Source organism: Ammospiza nelsoni, chromosome 14 (genome assembly GCF_027579445.1).
Source record: "Ammospiza nelsoni isolate bAmmNel1 chromosome 14, bAmmNel1.pri, whole genome shotgun sequence".
Lineage (NCBI taxonomy): Eukaryota > Metazoa > Chordata > Aves > Passeriformes > Passerellidae > Ammospiza > Ammospiza nelsoni.
Genome location: NC_080646.1, coordinates 2,152 through 19,137, shown reverse-complemented (window position 1 = coordinate 19,137; position 16,986 = coordinate 2,152). Strand labels below are relative to the sequence as shown.

At 47.2% G+C, this 16,986-nt stretch overlaps 1 long non-coding RNA gene across 2 annotated transcripts; it reads left to right on the top strand.

Annotated features, from left to right (window-relative positions):
* The first annotated feature begins 2,562 nt into the window (after positions 1-2,562).
* LOC132079539 (uncharacterized) lies at positions 2,563-6,121 on the top strand. 2 transcript variants are annotated; one of them, XR_009419426.1, is made up of 5 exons: positions 2,563-2,754; positions 3,379-3,442; positions 4,127-4,202; positions 4,970-5,087; positions 5,860-6,121. It is a non-coding gene; the product is annotated as an uncharacterized LOC132079539 (long non-coding RNA). The 2 variants fall into 2 exon arrangements; XR_009419425.1 differs by having other exon boundaries at positions 5,682-6,121.
* Positions 6,122-16,986: the final 10,865 nt, after the last annotated feature.

Genomic DNA, 16,986 nt, shown 5'->3' with positions numbered 1-16,986 from the left:
AGTAAGCAATAGACATTAATATACATTATAAATACAAATATGAATATAAAAATCAGACATTAGGATAAAACATATTTAAATATTTTTTAAAAGAAAGGGTTGGGGTCTTTTTTATTATTGGGTTAGAGGCAGGGTTTTTATTTTAAATAATATTAATGTAGATATTATTGTTATATATTTCTAAATATTGAGATATAAAATCAAGATATAAATATATATATATAAACACAAAATGTAAGTAAATATAAATAATAGGAAGAGATGTAATGGAGAATACAAATAAGAGTATACATTAGTATACATTTTAAATGTAAAAGTGAATATGAACCTGAAAAACAGAATTTAAAAAAATATTTAAATACAGTTGAGAAGACTGAGGTTCTTTTTGGCTTTAATGTGGGTAGAGGCAGGGGTTTTATTTTAAATAATGTAAGTGTTACAGATGTAAAAATCCTAACACAGAAAGATATAATAAATATATAAAGATATGAATAAAAGTATATAAAAATATAAGGAATAGGAACACATGTAACATAGAATATAAATTTATAAATAAATCGCTAAATATAAATGCAAAATCGATCATACATCAGTAAACATTTTAAATATAAATTTGAAAAATTTTTTTCTAAAAAATTTAAATACAGTTGAGATGAAAGGGGGTTTTATTTGCCATGTATGGGGTAGAGGCAGGGGTTTTATTTTGAGTACTGTGAGTGTTACAGAAGTAAAAATCCTAACAGAAATATATACTTACTATGTAAAAATATGTATAAACATATAAAAATAAATTTAAGTTTTAGGGATATATGCAATATGGAATAGAAATGTATTCATAAAAACAAATGTATAAATGGACAGTGTACATCAATATACATTGTAAATAGAAATGTGAATATTAATATGAAAAAAATATTTTTTTAAATATTTAATTTTTTTTTTAAGAAATTGTTGAGGTTTTGTTTTGTTTTATCCTCTTAGATTAGAGGCAGAAGTGTTTTTTTCCTCTTCCCGGTTGTTTTGGGGCATTTATTTCAGAGCAGTTTTCGGCGGGGATCGCCCCTGTTCTTTTTTGCCGCCTTTGCTGCCCGCAGCCCCGAGGCGCGCTGCGCCCCCGGCTGGGTCGGGCGGCAGTGCTGCCGCCTTGTGGGCAGAGCGCGGTGCTGCAGCCCTGCACCGAGAGGCCGCCACCTTGGGAGTGGCGCGTCGCGGATGTCGCGGACTTTTAATTGACCTTCTCAACAGGGCGGCGAAAAGGGCGGGGAAGTGGAGGACCGGGGTGGATGTCACTGGACTGCCTGCATGGAATACCGACCCCGGCGCGGCCCCGGTGGTATTTTCTGTGACGTTTCAAGTGTACCCGACACATGCTGTGGTCTCAGCGGCGCCGCGGGCGGGCGTATTTCGGCGGGTTTGTGACAGGCATGTGGGTAAACGCCTCGCTGTGCCGGGGTCCTCTCACGGCCGCTTTCCCGCCCTGAGGGAGCCGAGCCGGGCCGAATTGTTCCGAAGAGCCGAAGAGCCGAGTGTGGCCGAAAACAGCCGAGTTTCACCGAAGAGCCGAGTGTGGCCGAACACAGCCGACTTGAGACGAAGAGCCGAGTGTAGCCGAACACAGCCGACTTGAGACGAAGAGCCGATGATAGCCGAGTGTAACCGATAGCCGACTGTAGCCGACATTGGCCGCATTTAGACAAAGAGCCGAATATGACCGACTTTAGCCCAACCGGGCCGAGTTCAGCCGAAGAGCCGGAAAAGCCGAATTTAGACGAAAAGCCGAACCGAAACGATTTTAGACCTAAGCCGAACCAAGCCTAATTTAGCCGAGTTTATTTAAACAGAACCGAACGACGCCGCAGCGCTCTGCCTGCAGAGCGCCGGTGCAGACGGCAGGGGGTGGTGTATAAAGCGAGTATAAAATATCAACTGTATATAAGAAGGAATAAAAAGCTCTGTGTCATGTGCAGCAGTAGAAAATTTCAGGCTCCCAGGGAATAAATAGTTTTCTTTCAATCATTATAGTTTTGGGGTTTTTTTTACTCCCAGGTAGCCTGAAAGTTACTACTGCTGCTTTTTGATTCTAAAGCTAGGAAGGAAAACCAAGATTACAAATACAAGAAAAAGAAAGGGAAAGGGAAGGGGAAAAAAAGGAAAAAAAAAAGGAAAGGAAAGGAAAGAAAGCAGGAGAGCAGAAGGGAAGGGAAGGGAAAGGGGTGAAAAACAGCGTTAAAAAAAGAAAAAGAGTTGGAGGGAAAAAGAGAGGGCATTCGGGAGGAGCGGTCCTGCCTCAGGTCCTTCCCCGGCCTGGGACGAAGGACCCGTTTGATGCCCGGGAGGGACTGCAGCTCCCGGTGGCGGGGGACGGAGCCGTGGCTGTCAGCCCGAGACTCCAACTCCCGGCAGGCCCTGCTGCCGGCGCGGCGTGTGACGCAACAGCTATCGCGGCACATGAGTGGCTACCAGCCCGAGACTCCAACTCCCGGCAGGCCCTGCTGCCGGCGCGGCGTGTGACGCAACGGCCGACGCTGCCCGGCATTTTTCTCTAAATCGGCAGTAAATACAGCTGAGTAAAATTAGCTTGGTTTTCTTCCTTCTTTTTTAACTGAATTGTTTTTATTAAAAATCCTATTTGAATATGTAGAAAAAGTGGGGATGTCCCGTAATATATCCTAGCTTTTCTTGTTTATAGGGTGCTCAGAAAACATGCGTCCCTTAGAGTCCCTCAGAAAGGTTCTCAGTGCGATCTCTACCAAGGTATGTATTTACTAATAAGTGATCCCTTTAGATATTTGCCTGTGTACCTTTTCCTGTAATTGAGAGCTTGCGTTCTGTGGGTTTTATGATAAATCTGTAAAACATGTAAGAATGCTTTTGCAAGTCTGAATCGTTGAAGGCAGCAGTAAGTGGATTTAGAGCCTGTTCTTGACCAGACAACGGGAAAAAGTGTGACTTTGATGCTGAACTTGTTTTTTTCATTTTTCATTTGACTTGTCTGGAATGATTTAGGAATAGAGAGAACTAGAAAAAGAGAGAAATAGAATTGATTATTGAGCACTCCTCAAATGCTCACCACGATTCAGTGTAGAGCCGAAGTGAAGGGTGATGGAACAGAGCTCTGTGCTTTAGAAGGAAATAAATTTAAACCTGACCTCCGCACAGAGTCTCACTAACTTCTTTTGTTTTAAAATACAAAATATGATTAGGAAGTGTTGGAAGTTAGTGTTTTGGGAAAGAAACGGCAGTTCCACAGAACATTCCATTTAACAGAGGCTCTAGGAAGGATTCATGTTGTAACTGCTGTCACTGCAATCAGTTGGTGGTTCAGCCTTGAAATGTGCACTTGCCCTTCTATAAAGCACTGTTTTGTTTGCCTTTCAGTGCTATGAGTCTTGATAAATTGGAGAAGAGCCCAAGAGAAATTTTTCATCCCTTGATATAAAAGGTAGGAAGTGACTTTTTTTGGTTTGGTTCTTTTTCTTTATTATTTCCTGGAAATAATAGGTACTACTGGTTTGTTTCTTCCAGTAGCAGATGAGAACAATAGCAGTAGTAATAGTAAAAATAATAATAGAAATAATAATAATAGCAATGTAATACTACCTAAACTGTCTTTATCCATTGAACTGGCCATTTCAAATCAAAACTTCTAAACACAAATCAAACCATCATCCTCGTAGAATCTTTCACAGCAGTGGGCTATAGATCCTGGTTTTGTTGACAGGATTTATTGGTTCTGGAAGAGCAAGAGGGAAGTACAAGCCTAACTACTTCTAGCTCACAGACCCATCCAGTGAATACTGCTTTGTGTTTTGGTGGGCTTGTGATGACTTTGAAATCAATTGCTCATTCCAGTAAAAAAAATTAATGTTTTTTTGAACCTGACAGCAGAAATAACTTTAGGCACCAACTTAATAATAACAGATCACCAATTTAAGTTCATAATTTTATGCTGTACTATCAAAGTTTAAAGGTAAATTTTTACTTATTAGGAGATGGTATAAAGTGTATGTTCCAATGTGTTGGATGTATGCAAAGGTACATACGTACCCGAAAGTCCTTAGAGGAAACAAATTTTTACGTCTGCTGTTTGATTGTTTATCATACAATATTTGGTTTTATTTCCCAGGGATCGGTGAATTTTAACTTTGGAGTCCTCTGTGCTAAGGATGCTCAGCCTACAGATGATGAAATGTTCAGTAATGGTGAGTTTTTCACCTTCTCTTTAATTGCTATGCTGATCTGAATAAGAAAAAAACAAAAGCAAGAGAAAAAAAAAAGGATGGTTTATTATTTTTTACGCTGTTACGTTTGTTTCCTCAGTATTTGCTGCAGCTCTGCGAACCCAAGCTTTGGGTTCCTTCTGTCCCACTGGGAGTTGCCCAGTTTGGTTGCATCTGGTGAAATTCACCCTGAGACCTTACAGAACTAGCTCAAACTATGTGAGAGCCATTTGCAGTTCTCTCCAGACACCTGGAGAATGGGTGATGTTTCTGAGGGTCTGGCAAGTATACTTCTATCAAAACTCAGTCTGTGAAATTTCTGGGGAAAACCCTTCTGTGTCCTGAAGGGTTCAAACTCTGGTGAGGATCCAGTTATCAGGTGCTCACCTGGATGGTTCCAACTCTTAAAGTGAACACTTGTACTCTTACCCTGTAGTTTACATCTATTGTATTTTTGTTATTTTGCAAGATTTTACGGCTTTGCAAAATATTGTCATTTCACTCTTTGGAACCTCTCAGATCGTTCTTTGGTGCAGCACCATCCCATGGGACACTTGGCTGCCGTCCTGAAGGGGTTGGTCGCTAGAATTGTAAATCCTGGAGAGTTTATAAGTCTTCTGTCCCCAGGGAGGTATCATGCTTTGTTTCCTTTTGTTCTGTTTGTTAGGCGCTGCTTCTCGTTGCAAGTATGAATTTCAAACTACCCTGTTCTTATTTTAACTGTTTTCCTGGTTCTCTCCCTACGGCAGGGAAAGACTCTCGTATCCTTGTCGTCGGGCTCGGTGCTGTCCAAGAAGATGCAGAGACTAAAAAAATCATAAGAAGCAAAATACGATTGCAGGGAAAAGAAGCTGGAGAGAACAGAAGGTGATATTGTTACCCTTACCCTGTATTAGAAACATCCGCTGTGCTTTGATGCTGGCAGCTGCCAGGGGCTTGTTAGCTCTTTGTAGGCAGGTGTAGGTGTTCACTTGTAGGTTTTTTCTCTGGACAAGTCAATTCAAACTTTGCTAAGCTTATATTTGCAAATTACTCTCTAGCACAGTCCAGCATGACATTTTTGAATGTTGTAAAAATACCATGTTACTTGGAAATTGCTAATGATGAGAAGCTTTAGGGAAAAATAAGATGTCAGGGTTGGGAGATGTGAGAAGAATTTTGAGGGGATGTTAGACTGAAATAAAGCACACTTGAAGCTGGACTGGCATGCTGGCAGATCCCCTATTAAACAGTAGTGCTGAGATTAGCCTGGGGGTTGCCCATTGTTTCTGTAGAAATAAATGTTTTCTGGTCTTCAGAAGTAAGCTGCTTTGAAAAGCTGGAAGGCACAGCATAGTGACAATCCGTGTGCTTCGCATTAAAAATAGATTTCAGAAGGGTCCTAGGCTTTTGTCTTTTCCTAGAAGTCGATGTAATCCTATTGAGGAGTTTTTAATTCTGTGTTGCCATGTCATCCATCAGAGCCCTGTCGTACTAATCGTCATACAGATGCAAAACAAAAAATCAGACCCTGTCCCAACCACTTAGAGCCCAGAACACGATTTCCTCAGGCTGCCATTTGTGTGCCATCGGTACTCACCACAGATGGGAGCTGGGGATTGTTGCACCCATTGGGAACAAACCGCTTCTCGTCACACAGAAATGGAATTGGGACGACGCCTCAGCCAGCCCCTCTCTCCTGAATCTGCAGCAGAGCAGTTCCAGTCCATGCGGGCACGTGTAATCCAGCTCCTGATGATCTGAGCACACGGAGCAGCGCTCAGCTGCTGTGGGGGGCTCAGGGAAGGCAGAGTGTGCATTGTCATCTTCCTGAACCTACAGACGCGAATCAAAGTGAGAAGCCACAGGGTGGAAATCAGTCGCATATATGCTAAATAAAACTTGCAGGTTTTTTTTAAGAATTGTTTTTGCTTGTTCTTTGTTGTGCTTCTGTGCTTAGAAAACCTCCCTTTAAAATCAGTTCAGTCCATCAGTTGAACCTTTGTTTGCAGACTCTCACTGAGCAGAATTTGTTGCAGACTCAGTGCACGCTGTGCAGGCCTCCCGGGAGTGTGAGGAGCTCATGTGTGCTACTTTTTGCTTTAGGACGCTCTGAGGTATTTATTCCTTTTGGGATACATGAGGAGTATTCCCAAGAGAGGTAGTTATAAGGTATGACATTGGGAAAAAGCCTGTGTGGTTGGAATGTTGTTGCTGTCAAAAGTTAATTTTTTCTTAGTCAGTAGTTAGCTTTTTGCTTTATTTTTGTGGTATCAATATTTTATTGTTTAAAAAATTCCTTCAAAATAACTTCAGTGGTCGCCCACCAGTACCTTGTTCAGATTTGCCTATTTGCTTGTAGCTGAAATGTTCACATCTTGTTTATCATTCTATTTAAGAAACTGCTGCCCAGCCAACTAATAACTGAATATCCATCTGTCTAGGACATGGGGAGAGGATTTAGGTAATGTCTTTATTTCCAGGAAAAAGTTCCAGTGTAGTTTCTAAATAGAGGAGAAGGGGGTGAAGACTCGGGGCTCTGATGCCGTTGGGGCACCCCAAGGTCCCCAGGAGAGGGGGCCCCACTGCGGTGCGGGAGCAGGTGTGTTCTCATCTAATATTGAACAAATTATAAATATAAATATGAAAATTATAAACATGAAAATATTTTTAAAATACTTAAATAAAGCGGGTTTTCTTTACTGGTCAATAGGCAGTGTTTTGATTGTAAAAATTATAAATACAAATAATATAAAGGTAGAAATCTAAGTTTAGAAATATATAATAAATACATACAGATAAATATAAAAATTAAAAATATCAGAAAAAATTAGTTGTAGCAGTAGATATTATACATAATTTAAATAATAATTTAAATCTATTTTAAAATTTTATATATATATCATTATTAATGTAATACATCCAAAGAAACGATAAATTAAAATATGAATGTATAATTGTACAAAGTATAAATAAAAAATATTTCAGTATCCTTTAAAAGAAGGGGCTTTTTTATTTATTTGGTTAGAGACGGGGTTTTTATTTGGAATAATGGAAGTATTATAGAAGTATAAAATGAAATATAGAAATATACAGTCAATATAGAAAGATATTTGTAAAAACACGAGCGAACGACGCCTCCTTCGGCCGAACCAAGGCGAGACCGGCGGAACCTGACGGCCTCGAGCGAACCGAGGCCAGGCTTACGAGGCTGCCTGAACGGAGCCGAGCTCAGCCGAACCAAGCCCGCTGCTCTCGTGCGCGCTAATTAGCGCGAGTGTGGTCACAGCCCAATGAGCTCCTGTGCCACGCCGCGCTCCCGATCGTGTCCGTGCGATGGCCGGGCCGCCCGCGGGACGCGGCAGCAGGAGAGCCCCGAGCCGGGCGAGTTTAACGTGAGGCGGCGCCGCTTGCCCGCCGTCAGGGAGCCGAGCCGAGGCGAGCTCAGCCGAACGCGGAGAGAGCGGCTCAGAGTTGGGCCGAAGCGAGCCGAGGCGCGCGAGCGCAGGTAGCGGCTCCGAGTTCGGCCGAAGCGAGCCGAGGCGCGCCGAGCGCAGAGAGCGGCTCCGAGTTCGGCCGAAGCGAGCCGAGCCGCGCCGAGCGCAGAGAGCGGCTCCGAGTTGGGCCGAAGCGAGCCGAGCCGCGCCGAGCGCAGAGAGCAGCTCCGAGTTCGGCCGAAGAGAGCCGAGGCGCGCCGAGCGCAGAGAGCGGCTCCGAGTTCGGCCGAAGCGAGCCGAGCCGCGCCGGGCGCACAGAGCGGCTCCGAGTTCGGCCGAAGCGAGCCGAGGCGCGCCGAGCGCAGAGAGCGGCTCCGAGTTCGGCCGAAGAGAGCCGAGCCGCGCCGAGCGCAGAGAGCGGCTCCGAGTTCGGCCGAAGCGAGCCGAGGCGCGCCGAGCGCAGAGAGCGGCTCCGAGTTCGGCCGAAGCGAGCCGAGGCGCGCCGAGCGCAGAGAGCGGCTCCGAGTTCGGCCGAAGCGAGCCGAGCCGCGCCGAGCGCACTGATCGGCTCCGAGTTCGGCCGAAGCGAGCCGAGCCGCGCCGAGCGCAGAGAGCAGCTCCGAGTTCGGCCGAAGCGAGCCGAGCGCAGAGAGCGCAGAGAGAGGCTCCGAGTTGGGCCGAAGCGAGCCGAGGCGCGCCGAGCGCACTGATCGGCTCCGAGTTCGGCCGAAGCGAGCCGGGCCGCGCAGAGAGCGGCTCCGAGTTGGGCCGAAGCGAGCCGAGCCGCGCCGAGCGCAGAGAGTAGCTCCGAGTTCGGCCGAAGCGAGCCGAGGCGCGCCGAGCGCAGAGAGTAGCTCCGAGTTCGGCCGAAGCGAGCCGAGGCGCGCCGAGCGCAGAGAGCGGCTCCGAGTTCGGCCGAAGCGAGCCGAGCGCAGAGAGCGCAGAGAGCGGCTCCGAGTTGGGCCGAAGCGAGCCGAGGCGCGCCGAGCGCACTGATCGGCTCCGAGTTCGGCCGAAGCGAGCCGAGCCGCGCAGAGAGCGGCTCCGAGTTCGGCCGAAGCGAGCCGAGGCGCGCCGAAGGGTCGAGTCCAGCCGAATGCAGATGACAATGGCCGAGTTTAGCCGATTACAGCCGCATTTAGCCGAGCAGCTGTGAGCCTTGCACGCTTGAGGTGAGCGTGCATCGTTGCCGGCCTGGGATTGAGTGAAATGCACTAAGGAAACCAGCTCTGGGGAGGGAGGCAGGGAAATCCTCTCTTAACGTTTACCAATTCGTCCGTCAAACTCATCACGGCAGGACAGAGTGAAGACTGAAAGTGTAAGAAGATGTGGAGGGAAATAGAGAATCTGGCAGGAGCATCGAACGCACAAGTGCACGAATTTTGCTTTTTGCTTGGATGTAAACTCAGAAGTTGTAAGGAATTTGGGAAGGAGAAGGGACATTTCAGAAGGAGAAGAAGTTGTTGTTGGAGTCCTGGCAAAAGCTTTAAAAAAAAAAAAAGTGGTTTCTTTTTTCTTCACTATTATATTCTTTGGTGGTATATGGTGTGCTGTTTTATTTCTTGGTGTTGTTAGCTCTGTGTAAATTGTTTTTTGAGTCAAGCTAACTTTGCGTGGGTTGTTTTGTATTTGAGGTAGGATCAATTTCAAGAGGTTTCTTTCACAGACTTCTGATAGGTATTACTGGGATTTTGGTTTTGTTTACTGTATGCATAAACATAGAGATTTGGTAGGGCCAGCTGGGCTGCTGGAGTTTTGGGTGTGAATTTATTAGATGGCTTTTGTTAAACACAGAATAATTATGTAAGGTAACAGCAAATTACCCAATTACCCAATTGATCTAGCTATGTAACCTTACCACAAAGTTTTATATCTTGCCAGTTTTCTGTTCTTCTGCTCCAAGTAGTTGTTGCAAAAAAAGAAAGCACTGTTCCTTTTCTGAAAAGTTTTCTTCTATAACAAGCCCTTTACTGCCCTTGAATGTGAGTCAGAGGAGCCAAACAGCTGCAGCTGCTCTGAGGGGTTGGTGGGATTTGCCCCCTCCCTTTTCCTGGGTGGCGTGGGAACGAGAGGCGGGCACAATCAGGGGTATGTTAACCCCAGCCGTGGCTGAGGGGCTTCATTCCCTCTCTGGGATGTGCTGGGTTAAGAGCTCTCCTCATTTCAGTGAAGAGGCTTTTTCAGCCCGTCTCAGCATCTTTTCAGCAGGTGTTTCTGGGCATCTAAAGCACAGAGGCTTGGAAGATTCTGTGAAGAAAACAGCATGGAATACAGGGAGTATTTAGGTTTGTGATTTTGGGTTTTGTGTTTAGGAGTGGTAAGGTGCTTTTGTAATTTTTAGTTTTGCTCTGGTTGTTTTTTTGGTTGGATTTCTTTTGGTGGAATTTTTGGTTTTTTTGGTTTTCATTTTGGGGTTTTTAGTTGGTTTTTGTGGGGGTTTTGGATTTTTTGATGTTTTCTGTGGTTTTTTTGTTTCTGTGGGGAGTTAGGTGTTTTAGGATTTATTGTTTTTGTGGGGTTTTGTTTGTTTCTTTTTTTTTTTTCTTTGTTTGTTTTTGGGATTGGTTTTGGTTTTGGGTTTTTTTTGTTTTTTTTTTTTAATTGATGAGTGCAACTCCCTGAAATTCCAAGCTGTGTCAAGCACAACATTTTTTTCAGCAGATTGAAAAAAGATTGTCACAAGAGGGACCTGCCCAGTGTCCAAGATGATGTTTGAGATTGAGGCTTCAGGTGGGTTGAGGATTGTGATTGGGAGAGGGAGGGTGAGCAGTTAGGAGTTCTTGGGAGGGGGTTTGCAGGCAGCAGGGTGAGAAAGGGTCTTTATTTCTTTATTTGTTTATTTGAGGCCTCCCCCACACAAGGCTTCTCAGAAGCCTAGCAGAGGCATTCCCATGTCTTAGAGCACACAAGGTCATCCACTGCACTCAGAGGAATGCCATTTAACTTTGCCTTTCTCTAACCCAGGTGCCACTCCTAATAAAGGCCACAGCCTTGGAATCAGGATGAAGCTGGAGCGTGAAGGAGCCAGGCACACTCAGGAGTGGGCAAGTAGCTGCCTTGGTGGGATTTGGCCCACATAACTCTGGACTCATACTTTGGTTTTGGTTTTCTTTATTGTAGCTGACCAAGAGGCTAACAGGCCATCACGAGGCCCTCCAAGGCAGACTCATTTCAGGTGCAATGTGGATCCACATCACCAATCAACCAAAAGATAAGTCGGGGGCCTTGGCCTGGAGATGAGAGAATAGTGGGTTGGGAGTTCTTGGGGCAGATTTGAAAATTGGCAGCAGGAAAAGCAATCTTCTCCAAGGGCCTCTTAGGACAGCTAAAGGGAGAGGCTCTACTTTTGATGGCAGCTTTCAGGCGGGCAGTGCAGAACAGCTCTGGTCTGTGTTGTGTTGTCCAGTGTTCTGTGTTCCCTGGTGTGTCTTTGCGGGTCCCTTTTGCCTTCTCCCCTCGAGACCCTCACCACAAGCATGATGTGTCGTGTTCCATGTCCCCCCTGTTTGCCACGTTCTGTGTCACGGGTGTGTGCACGCATTTGTGCCGGAGCTGTTCTGCCCTGCTGCATGGCGTGCTGCAGTAGGAGAAACCGTGGGGCGTTGGAATTGGTAATGTTGGCTGTACTTGGGCTCTAGATGCTATTCCTAGATTGACATAAGGTGTTTGCAGCTTTTGAGTTAACCTGGTGGTGTTTGACATATGTTCTAACTTTCTTTCAGGTGCAGGTGCATTCCATGTGTGGCAGAGGGTCAGGGTTAGGAGGTGGCAGGGCCTTCTTAGGAGCGCGGTGAGTAGCTGAGTGGTGGGGTTTTGGCCGATGCGGTGCCAAGATCAGGGACTGATGTTTGGTTCTCTTTAATACAGCTGTCTGAGAGACCCCAGCCCCGGTGCCAGCAGGACCTTCCCAGCTGATGAGGTGGCTTTTCTTTGCACCTGACAGGGACCAGCATCCCCAGATGTCTGAGAGATAAGTAGAAGGCTGTGACCCACAGAGGGGATGAAAGCAGGGTGCTGGTTTGGGAATTCCTGGGAGGGGGTTTTGAGTCCAATTTTGGGGGGGTGCTGTGGTGTGTTCATGAAGTGGCCCCTTAGGCCCCATAAAAGCCAAGTCTCACTTTTGATTGCAGTGCTGAGGTGTGCAGCAGGGCAGAGCAGTCCCGGTGTGTCTCGTGTCACTTCTCTATTGTGCATTATGTGTTGTTTGTGTATGCCATATCTTCCACTTTGAGGGTCCTGTCAGAACCCTGGCATCATTGGTAGCATCTGTGATCTCTGCACTCCTTGGCCTGGTGCCCAGGCCACAGAACTTTTGACTCGGGAGCTCAGACAGGCATCAGACTCTCTTCTCTCTTTGGAAGCATCCAGTCAGACGTCTTTTCAGGTCTTGTTCTGAGCTGTATGGACAGCTATGCCCCAGCTGGATCCATTATGGTGGTTTAGGACTTGTAATATTACGAGGTTAGGTAGAGGATTTTGACTGTAGGATTCCTAGGCATCCGTCTTTGCTGTTCTTGGAATAAATCATTCAGTTATCATCTCCGTCCCCCAGGGTTCTCTGAGACTCATCAGCTCACCATCGGTCTCAGCTCGGTCATCTCCTTTTGCATTCTCTCAGTCCTTGCAGCTGTTTTCCTTGCCAAGAGATTTCTGTTCCTGTTGTCTGTCCTGTCCTGTGTCACGGCTCTCAGCACACATTTGTGCCGGAGCTGCTCTGCCCTGCTGCACAGCCTGGTGCAATAGGAGAAGTCTTGGAGACTTGGAATTTGTAATGTGGGGTGTAGTTGGACTCTAGATGGGATTTGTAGATGGGCACATCATATCTGGAGCTCATCAGTTATCCTGCATCAGTTTGACTCTTGTCCTAACTTTTTATTCAGATTCAGATGGATTAAATCTGTGCCAGAGGGCCCCATGCCAGGTGTGGGGATTCTCCCAAGTAGGTGAGGCCCCATTTGCCTCTGCAGCAGACTCTGTTACACCTCTCAACTGACTCTGTTACACTGCTGTTCTTTGTCTTTCTTTTAGGAAGTAAATCTGGATGCCAGCAGTCAACGTGAGCAGCGGAGAGAAGTGGTTGTTATTGCTCAGCTCTCAAGCACAACAATTTTTCAGCAGATTCGTCGTGTCACAAGAGGGATCCGCCGAGTGTCAAGGATGATGTTTGAGATTGAGGCTTCAGGTGAGTTGAGGATGGTGACTGGGAGAGGGAGGGTGATCAGGTATCCAGTGTAGGAGTTCTTGGGAGGGGGTTTGCAGGCAGCAGGGTGAGAAAGGGTGTTTATTTGAGGGCCCCCCCACACAAGGCTGTTCAGAAGCCTAGCAGAGGCATTCCCATGTGTTAGAGCACACAAGGTCATCCACTGCACTCAGAGGAATGCCATTTAACTTTGCCTTTCTCTAACCCAGGTGCCACTCCTAATAAAGGCCACAGCCTTGGAATCAGGATGAAGCTGGAGCCTGAAGGAGCCAGGCACACTCAGGAGAGGGCAAGTAGCTGCCTTGGTGGGATTTGGCCCACATAACTCTGGACTCATACTTTGGTTTTGGTTTTCTTTATTGCAGCTGACTGAGAGGCTCACAGGCCATCACAGAGCCCTCCAAGGCAGACTCATTTCAGGTGCAGCGTGGATTCCCCTCACCGATCATCCAAAAGATAAGTCGGGGGCCGCGGTCTGGAGATGGCGGAGTATCAGGTTGGCAGTTCTTTGGCCAGATTTAAAAATTGGCAGTGGGGAAAGCAATCTTCTCCAAGGGCCTCTTAGGACAGCTAAAGGGAGAGGCTCTACTTTTGATGGCAGCTTTCAGGCGGGCAGTGCAGAACAGCTCTGGTCTGTGTCGTGTTGTCCGGTGTGCCGTGCTCCCTGGTGTGTCTTTGCGGGTCCCTTTTGCCTTCTCCCCTCGAGACCCTCACCACAAGCATGATGTGTCGTGTTTAATGTCCCCCCTGTTTGTCACGTTCTGTGTCACGGGTGTGTGCACAAATTTTTTGCCGGAGCTGTTCTTCCCTGCCGCATGGCCTGCTGCAATAGGACAAGCCTTGGGGAGTTGAAATTTGTAATGTGGGCTGTACTTGGGCTCTAGATGTTGTTCCTAGATTGACATATGGTGTTTGCAGCTTGTGAGTTATCCTGGTGGTGTTTGACATATGTTCTAACTTTCTTTCAGGTGCAGATGCATTGCATCCATGGCAGGGGGTCAGGGTTAGGAGGTGCCGGGCCTTCTTAGGAGCACTGTGAGTAGCAGAGTGGTGGGGTTTTGGCCGATGCGGTGCCAAGATCAGGGACTGATGTTTGGTTCTCTTTAATACAGCTGTCTGAGAGACCCCAGCCCCGGTGCCAGCAGGACCTTCCCATCTGACGAGGTGGCCTTTCTTTGCACCTGACAGGGACCAGCATCTCCAGATGTCTGAGAGATAAGTAGAGGGCTGTGACCCACAGTGGGGATCAAGGCATGGTGCTGGTTTGGGAATTCCTGGGAGGGGTTTTTGAGTCCAGTTTGGAGCGGGGGTGTTCATTAAACGGCTCGTTAGGCCCCATGAAAGCCAAGTCTCACTTTTGATCACAGTGCTGAGGTGTGCACGGCAGAGCAGTCCCGGTGTGCATCGTGTCACTTGTCTGTTGTGCATTGTGTGTTGTTTGTGTATCTCCTGTCTTTTAGCTTAGGCCTTTGAGGGCCCTATCAGTACCCCTGGCAGCATTGTTAGCATCTGTGATCTCTGCATTCCCTGGTTTGGCACCCGGGCCACAGAGCTTTTGACTCGGGAGCTCAGACAGGCATCAGACTCTCTTCTCTCTTTGGAAGCATCCAGTCAGACGTCTTTTCAGGTCTTGTTCTGAGCTGTATGGACAGCTATGCCCCAGCTGGATCCATTATGGTGGTTTAGGACTTGTAATATTACGAGGTTAGGTAGAGGATTTTGACTGTAGGATTCCTAGGCATCCGTCTTTGCTGTTCTTGGAATAAATCATTCAGTTAGCATCTTCTTCCTCCAGGGTTCTCTGAGACTCATCAGCTCACCATCGGTCTCAGCTCGGTCATCTCCTTTTGCATTCTCTCAGTCTTTGCAGCCATTTTCCTTGCCACGAGATTTCTGTCTGTGTCTTGTGCCCATTGTTTGTCACGTCCTGTCCTGTGTCACGAGTGTCTGCACACATTTGGGACGGGGCTGCTCTGCCGTGCTGCACAGCCTGGTGCGATAGGAGAAGTCTTGGAGACTTGGAATGTGTAATGTGGGGTGTAGTTGGACACTAGATGCGATCTGTGGATGGGCACAGGGTATCTGGAGCTCATCAGTTATCCTACAACAGTGTGACTCTTGTCCTAACTTTTTTTTCAGATTCAGATGGATTAAATGTGTGCCAGAGGGCCCCATCCCGGGTGAGGGGATTGCCCCGAGCAGGTGAGGCCCCATTTGTCTCTGCAGCAGAAGTGTGTATGGTGAGTGTGTTACAGCTCTGTTCTTTGTCTTTCTTTCCAGGATGTCAATCTGGATGCCAGCAGTCGAGGTGAGCAGTGGAGAGAATTGGCTGTTATTGCTCAGCTCTCAAGCACAACAATTTTTCAGCAGATTCATCGTGTCACAAGAGGGATCTGCCCAGTGTCAAGGATGATGTTTGAGATTGAGGCTTCAGGTGAGTTGAGGATGGTGACTGGGAGAGGGAGGGTGATCAGGTATCCAGTTTAGGAGTTCTTGGGAGGGGGTTTGCAGGCAGTAGGGTGAGAATGGGTGTTTATTTGAGGGCACCCCACACAAGGCTGTTGAGAAGCCTAGCAGAGGCATTGCCATGTCTCAGAGCACACAAGGTCATCCACTGCACTCACAGCAATGCCATTTAACTTTGCCTTTCTCTAACCCAGGTGCCACTCCTAATAAAGGCCACAGTCTTGGAATCAGGATGAAGCTGGAGCCTGAAGGAGCCAGGCACACTCAGGAGTGGGCAAGTAGCTGACTTGCTGGGATTTGGCCCACATAACTCTGGACTCACACTTTGGTTTTGGTTTTATTTATTGCAGCTGACCGAGAGGCTCACAGGCCATCACAGAGCCCTCCAAGGCAGACTCATTTCAGGTGCAATGTGGATTCCCCTCACCGATCATCTAAAAGATAAGTCGGGGGCCGCGGTCTGGAGATGGGACAATGGGAGAGTATCAGGTTGGCAGTTCTTTGGCCAGATTTAAAAATTGGCAGTGGGGAAAGCAATCTTCTCCAAGGGCCTCTTAGGACAGCTAAAGGGAGAGGCTCTACTTTTGATGGCAGCTTTCAGGCGGGCAGTGCAGAACAGCTCTGGTCTGTGTCGTGTTGTCCGGTGTGCCGTGCTCCCTGGTGTGTCTTTGGGGTCCCTTTTGCCTTCTCCCCTCGAGACCCTCACCACAAGCATGATGTGTCGTGTTTAATGTCCCCCCTGTTTGTCACGTTCTGTGTCACGGGTGTGTGCACAAATTTTTTGCCGGAGCTGTTCTTCCCTGCCGCATGGCCTGCTGCAATAGGACGAACCATAGGGAGGGGGAATTTGTAATGTGGGCTGTACTTGGGCTCTAGATGTTGTTCCTAGATTGACATAAGGTGTTTGCAGCTTGTGAGTTACCCTGGTGGTGTTTGACATATGTTCTAACTTTCTTTCAGGTGCAGATGCATTACATGTGTGGCAGGGTGTCAGGGTTAGGAGGTGCCGGGCCTTCTTAGGAGCGCGGTGAGTAGCAGAGTGGTGGGGTTTTGGCCAATGCGGTGCCAAGATCAGGCACTGATGTTTGGTTTTCTTGAATATAAGCTGTCTCAGAGACACCAGCCCGGTGCCAGCAGGACCTTCCCAGCTGACGAGGTGGCCTTTCTTTGCACCCGAGACCCGCATCCCCAGATGTCTGAGAGATGAGTAGAGGGCTGTGACCCACAGTGGGGATGAAGGCATGGTGCTGTTTCGGGAAATACTGGGTGGGGTTTTTGATTCAGCTTTGGAGGTGGGGGATGTTCATGAGGTGGCCCCTTAGGCCTCATAAAAGCAAAGTCTCACTTTTGATCACAGTGTGGAGGTGTGCAGGGCAGAGCAGTACCGGTGTGTCTCGTGTCACTTGTCTGTTGTGCATTATGTGTTTCTTGTGTATCCCATGTCTTTTACCTTTGGAGGGCCCTGTCAGTACCCCTGGCATCATTGTTAGCATCTCTGATCTCTGCATTCCCTGGCCTGGCACCCAGGCCATATATGAGTTTCTGATACCTGTCTGAGCTCCCCAGTCAAAAGTTCTCTCTTTGGAAGCATCCAGTCAGATTTCTTGTCAGGTCTAGTTCTGGGCTGTATGGACAGCTCTGCCCCACCAGGATCCATTGTGGTGGATTAGGACTTGTAATAATA